Source organism: Capsicum annuum, chromosome 5, assembly GCF_002878395.1.
Source record: "Capsicum annuum cultivar UCD-10X-F1 chromosome 5, UCD10Xv1.1, whole genome shotgun sequence".
Taxonomy (NCBI): Eukaryota; Viridiplantae; Streptophyta; class Magnoliopsida; order Solanales; family Solanaceae; genus Capsicum; species Capsicum annuum.
The window spans coordinates 133,224,093-133,231,516 of NC_061115.1; positions in this window are offsets into that span (position 1 = coordinate 133,224,093).

Here is a 7,424-nt window from a genome sequence, read left to right on the forward strand (position 1 = left end):
GGTGATCTATAATATAGTCTATATAAAATATTAGCATTGACCACTTTTCCCTTAACCTAAGTAGAAACTAAGTTTAGTCGAGTTTAGAAGGGAGGGGATTACGTCGCATGACCTATAGCATGGCAAGAGGGTGAGGTGCATGGCCTTTAGCACACCACAACTAGTATCTACTAGAATTATAGGTTGTGGCATATGGAAACTACCTATGTTATGGGGGTGCGGTGCATAGTCAATCCCCTTGAGATTTCATCCAATTTTTCTTATACTTCTCATTTAACTCATTCCTTATTTTATCACTAGTTGTGGCTTATGTGTAGGACTCATTTATCTTTCATATATTCTCTAATATTCTTCTAAAATAACTCATAACAAAAATTAGTCCACATAACACAATAAAGCTCATCTAAACTACACTAGAATCAGCATAGTTTAGGCTGCCCTATCTAGTTATCTCATCTAAACTCTATTTTCTCCTTTTGTCTCTTGAATGTTTCAAATGCACCTTAAAAACTCTAAATATAAAACTTAGAACACAATTATTCAAAGAACACTTTATACTTTATAAGCTAACCAAGTTGTCCTCAAAACTAAGCTAAATATGCGTAGATAATGATGCTTAAGTGTATGAATATGCATATAATCAACTCTTCTACTGAGCTTTAAATTTTTATTAGGTTGGTAGGTGATGGTTCATATATGTTTTTCTTCTATAGAAACACTACTTACTAGATTGACTAGAAAGGATATTCTATTTCAGTGGTTCATAGATTGTGAGGCAAGCTTTCTAATGCTCAAGGCCTTATGCACTACAACATTAATTTTAACTCTTCTAGTTGAGGTCTAGGGGTTTCTAGTTTATTGTGATTCTTTAGGTGTTTCTTTGGGTTGTGTTCTAATGTATCACGGATGAGTGATAGCATATGTCTCTTGATAGCTGAAGGTACATCAGCGCAACTAACCCATCTATGGCTTGAAACTGGTGGAAGTATTTTTGTTCTTAATATTTGGATGCATTTACCTTTACGGTGTTCATTGCAATATATTCATCAATCATTGTAATCTTCAGTACATTCTAAGCTAGAAGGATCCTAATTTGAGATAGCACAGGTGACTAGAGCTACTTATAGACTATTATTTTTTTATTTTATACCATCTGGGCAAGGAAAATAAGATACTAGACACCTTGAGCCAGAAGGAAGTATGTATAGGGAGTTTGGTTTTATTTTTAATTTTGGAGCAATTATTGGCATTTCTTTAGCTAATAGATTGGTTTGAGATGATATTTTTGACCCTGGGGAGATTTTTTCTTATGTAAAGGCTCAATCTACTTTGTTAGAGTATATTTGGGGGTGACATTTTGTAAGAACCCGTAAAATTCTCACGTAGTCTGAGCCTTAGAGCATGTTCAATAAAGTGTCAATCCGATCCTAAAAGGTTAAGAAGTGTCTTCCCAAGTGATAAGTATTTTTAACCATGTATAATTTCCCTAATATCAACTTTTTGTCATATAGATCATTGAATAAGCTTTCTATCGATACCAATTTCATCAAAATCTGACATCGGACGAGAAAGTTATGACCATTTTACTAAGAGTTATCGAAATCGCCTAGGTGCAACGTACGGGTTGACGGACCGTCGAGCTTGTAATGGACCATCGCCCAGACCATCATAACCAAGGAAGTAACTCCATTTTTGGACCCAAGTGCGATGTCTAGGACTATGAACCATCAAGGTTGCGATGGACCATCGCTGAGACCATCGCAGCTGAGGCAGTGTGGCCTCATCCTGGCCAACGTACGACGGACAATCCGATGGACTGTTGAGTTTGCAAAGAACTATCGCTCAGACCATCGTAACTTAGGCAGTGTGCTTTTTCTAACCGATGTGCGACGGATGATCCGATGGACCGTCAGACTAGCGATGGACCGTTGCAGCCCCTGTTCAGTAATTTTAAGACATTTTTAAAAGGGTTTTTTGGTCTTTCTCCCACTATTTTCAGCCCCTATTTATATCTGATCAAGGATCACAACTTCCTTTCTCATCTTCAACATCAAAAACTAGGGTTTCCTACAAATCAAAACCCTTATTTTTCTTCAAGAAAAATTAAGAGAAATCAAGAAATCAAGAATCTCTCCAAGAGCCTTCAAGAAATAGTTTCCCTAAGGTATGTAAATGTTGATTCTTGGGCCCCTTTCATCCAAGAAGCTCAAGAACCCTTTTCTAAATTTCAAAGATCTTATGTTTATGAGTTTTCATAATTCATGTGAGTTGATATTGATGTTCATGCTATTATCGATTTTAATTCATATTTTGTTTATGAGGTTTCAAGCTTTGATCCTAGTATGTGATATTAATGTGATATTCATGATAAACCATTTTCAAGTTGCCTGTTATGTGATGTGTTCACGTCAATTAAGTGTAGAAATTATTGAATAAGCAAAGTATGCTCCCCATATGTTTGATAAAATGCTTATGTGAAAGAATTAGAGCCATTATAGAATCTAGGCTAGAAATCCCCAATTGTGTGCAAACCCATACATGCCAAGTGTTTATTGAAAAGCCTTAGTGAATAAATTGTGCTGTGAGTCTTTAGAGTAGAACTCAAAAATCAGGACTGTCAGATATAGTTACCTATCTCAGTAAGGAACTCAGATAGTTCCATAGATGCATGAACCACCTGCTAGATAGGCCTGGTCCCTCATAAAGTTATTCAGTATTAGTATTATCAAATTAAGAGATCACCCATTAGATTGGCCTGATCTCATTCTCAGATTCATTTGAGTAATCTCATTATCAGATTCAGAGATCATCCGTTAGATAGGCCTGATCTCATTCTCAAATTCACTTGAGTAATCTCATTATCAGATCCAGAGATTACCCATTAGATACGCCTGATCTTATTCTCAGATTTAATTGAGTAATCTCATTATCAGATTCAAAGATCACCCATTAGATAGGACTGGTCTCGTTCTCAGATTTAGTTGAGTAATCTCATTATCAGATCCAGAGATCACCCGTTAGATAGGCCTGATCTCGTTCTCAGATTTAGTTGAGTATTCTCATTATCAAATTTAGATATCTTCTGCTAGATAGGTTAGATCTTAGACATAATCATTTCCTCTCATTGATAGTAGATTCAGAGATCATCCGTAAGAGAGGTTTGATCTCAGATTCAGTCAGTTGAGAGTAGAAAGCTTAGAGTTCAGTCGTTGATATGAGTAGATTCAGTTAACCAGCTTCAGTATTATCAGTTTCCAAGATCACTCACTAGATATGAGTGATCTCAACTTCAGTACTCAGTTATCGATATTAGAAGATTTGTTATTCAGTATCTCAGTATTAGTTGTGAGTTCAGATGACAGTAAAGTAGTATCCAAGTTTCAGTATTCAGAGTCATGATGATTTCAGTTATGATTTGTGTATTCATGCATATGTTCTCATTCAGTACTCTCATGATTATTCAATTAAGCAATTGTTCATGCATAAGCCCATGCATTTATACTTACCTCATCTTCATACTCAATATATTCCCACATACTGATGTAATTACGCTATGGTGTTTTATTTTACACCATAGGTTCAAAGGTATGAGATCCATATTACCCCTAGCAGCTCAGTCCAGTCAGTAGCAGTAGACGTAGCAGTGAGTCCTCTTTATTTGAGGATGTTCCTTATTTTATTATCATATCAGATTTATTTATTTTCAGTAGACAGAGTTAGTTGGGGATATGTCCCATCAACTCCACAGTTCAGATAGTTTAGAGGCTTTTCAGATAGATGTATCAGTATTCAGATTTTAGTTTTGAGTATTCTAGATGTTTTGAACCTTATGGCCAATTTTGGCTAGTTTTCCGCATTTATTACAGATACTATACAATGCGTAGGTATAGACATCAGTAGAGGGTTAGCTTGTGGTCCTTCAGGATCATGAACACCGTGTGATATTCCGGTTCCAGAAAATCGAGTCGTTACACATTTTGAGGATAGTCGACTATATGGAATTTGATATCAGGTGTTGAGGGGTGATACCAGGAAGGTCGCCTTAGATATAAGAAGGTATCTTGATATTCAGGGGTTGTATTTTTGTTTTAACATTGGTAATAAGATTTAGTTGATATTATAGGAGGCTCAATACCCTAGACATCTCACTCATCCCGCATAATAAAGATGTATACAAATTTGAGGCAGCATTACAAGTGGTGCACGATGGAGAGGGATATAGCAAAATTTCTATCTCAGTGTTTGTGTTATCAGTAGGTGAAGTTTGGGGACTTGAGGCCTAGTGGTTTGCTTTAGATGCTATCCATTCTTGAGTGGAAGTAGAAGCGAATTACTATAGATTTCATGATAGGTTTGTCATGCACTTCTCGAGGTTGTAATAGAATTTAGATCATAGTTGATCGATTGACCAAGTCTTCACATTTTCTACTTATTCAGTCTTTCTATAGTTTTAAGACATTGTCTTAGATCTATGCTTTTGAGGTGGTTTATCTTTATAGGTACCAGTGTCAATTAGTTTTTTTGTTGCCAATTCACCACTAGTTTTTTTAGGGCTTTTTAGGAGAAGTTGGGTACCCAAGTCGACCCTAGCATAACTTTTGCCCCCTCCCCCAGACTGATGGTCAGTCAGATCAGACTATTTAGGTTTTGAAGAATATGTTCTGATCGTGTGTTATGTACTTCAAAAGTCAGTGGGAGAAATTTCTTGCCTTAGCAGAGTTTGCCTATAGTAAAAGCTACAATTCGAGTATTTAGATGGCTCATATTGTAGCATTGTATGGTAGCTAGTATAGATCTTCTATCATATGGTTTGATACTTTCAAGGCTACGCCACGAGGTACTTATTTGTTATAGGAGTCATTGGATAGAGTTAAAGTGATTTAGGATAGACTTCAGGTAGCTTAGAGTACGAAAAAGAGTTATGTTGACCCTAGGCTTTATGTATTAGAGTTTGGACTTGGTGACCGTGTATTGCTTTTAGTGTCTCCCATTAAGGGTGTAATAAGGTTTGGGTAGAGTGGCAAGCTCAGTCCTAAGTATATCGGGAAATTTGAGATCCTATAAAAGGTTGGGGATATAGCATATAAGTTAGACTTGCCTCCAGTATTTTTTGCTATTCACCCAATTCTTTACCTTGCCTTCATTATTTCTGCTATTTACCTTATTTTCCATGTATCGATGCTTCATTGTTACATTCCCTATAAGTATCACATGCTCCAGTGGTATTTAGTTTAGTTGGATGCTAAGTTGACTTTTATGAAGGAGTCAATTGTTATCTAGTCAGAGATGTCAGACAGTTGCATTCTAGGGAGATTTCGATGGTAAAGGTTCAGTGGAGTTGATTACATGAGATACCAACCATGAAATATAGACCTAATATCTCCATTTGTTCGAGCCTTCATGTACTTCTTAACTCTTGATTTTGAGAATGAAAGCCCTTTTAGTAGTGGATGTTGTAATGACCCTCTAGGTTATTTTCCTCTTTTTTTAGTATTTTCTACATTTAAAGCTTTCTTGTAGTTGTCCCAAGTCATTTTTACATGTTAAAACTGGCAGTTTGATTCTCGAATAGTTCATTAGGTTTTTATGTCAGATTTACTATTTTAGAGCTTTTGAAGTTGAGAAATTGGTCTTCATCCAAAACTTCAAGTAAATGGCCTCAAAATTCTAATAGTATTATTAGCTTCAAAACATGGATTTTAGGCTAAAGGGACCTTCGATTTGGGTTTTAAGGCTTTTGGGCTCGTTTTAGGCTAATAGTTAGAGCTTGGAAAAAATAGAACATGGGTGTGGGGGCCAAATATTGCTGAAACAACCTTTGTTCGGAATTTGTCAATTTTGTTGCATCTGGAAAGAAGATTCTAGCAAGACGACATAGTTTGTTTTCTTTCACGGGGTTTCAAACAAATTTCAAGAACCTATTCAGACTCATTTCTAAATTAGTAATGTTGCTAATGCATAATACCTAGTGCAAGTCCATAACCTTCATCACTATCGTGATGATGACCTTATCGATTGTGAGGGTCAGTGGACTTTGGTCATCACGATCATGCAAGTAGAGATCACGATCGTTACAAAGGGGAGTTGTGGCTCTGGTCCAACATGTTCATCATGACCGCACGATGATGCACTCATAACTTAAAATACAAAAGGATTTACAAAGTGTGATTCCTTCTAGAATGAAGCGACAGACAAAACTGGTAGTTTCATGCAACAAGGTGTTAAAAGCAGAGGCTCACACTGTGGTTTATACCAAGGAACATGAGGAAGATGAAGAAAGTGTTGGCTCCTCATATCATGTTATGGCCTAGAATGAGAATGAGTCCTCATCTCAAATGAAGGTTGATGAAGAGATAGAAGATACTTTCTGCTGTCACCACATATCCATCAATGACGATGATCCTCAAGAGGAAGAACATGTTGGAGATGCTCGATCTCAACTTAAAGAAGGAGTGAAGGCTATAATATATCCCTTGAAAGAAGTTAATCTTGGAACTAATGAAAACCCAAGACCAACTTATCTTAGTACTTTTCTAGAGATGGAGAAAGAAATTGCTTATATTGACATACTCAAAGAATCTATGGATGTCTTCGTCTGGAGCTATAAGGAAATGCCTGGCTTAGATCCAAAAGTAGCAGTCCATTAGTTGGCGGTCGAGAATGGTGCTCATCCTGTTAAGCAAGATCACAGACGTTTTAGGCCAGAGTTTGTTTCACTGATCGAAAATAAAGTTAACAAAATCATTGAATCTGTCTTTTTCATGAAGTCAAATATCCCACGTGGATTTTAGGTATTGTTCCAGTACGGAAGAAGAATGCCTACATTCAAGTTTGTGTCGACTTTTGAGATCTCAACAATGCATGCCCTAAGGATGATTTTCCAATCCCCATACCAGAGTTAATGATTGATTCCACCACTGGTTATGAGGCAATGTCCTTCATGGACGGTTCATCCGGCTACAACCAAATCCTCATGGAGCCAAAGAATGAAGAGCTCACTGCATTTCATACGCCTAAAGGTATTTATTGCTACAAGGTGATTCCTTTTGATTTGAAGAATGCTAGCGCCACTTATCAAAGGGCTATACAAAACATCTTTGATGACCTACTCCACAAAAATGTTGAATACTACGTGGATGATCTAGTAGTGAAGTCAAGAAAGAGAGACGACCACTTAAAAGACCCAAGAATGGTATTCGAGTTACTTCGCAGATATTAACTTAGGATGAATCCATTGAAGTGTGCCTTTGGAGTTACTTCTGGAAAGTTTCTTTGTTTCATTGTCCGACACCGATGAATTAAAATTGATCAACCCAAGGTTGATGCAATTTTCAAAATGCCCGAGCCTTGAAATATTCATGAATTAAAAAGCCTTCAAGGAAGGTTAGCATATTTAAGGAGGTTCATCTCAAACTTAGCCAGAA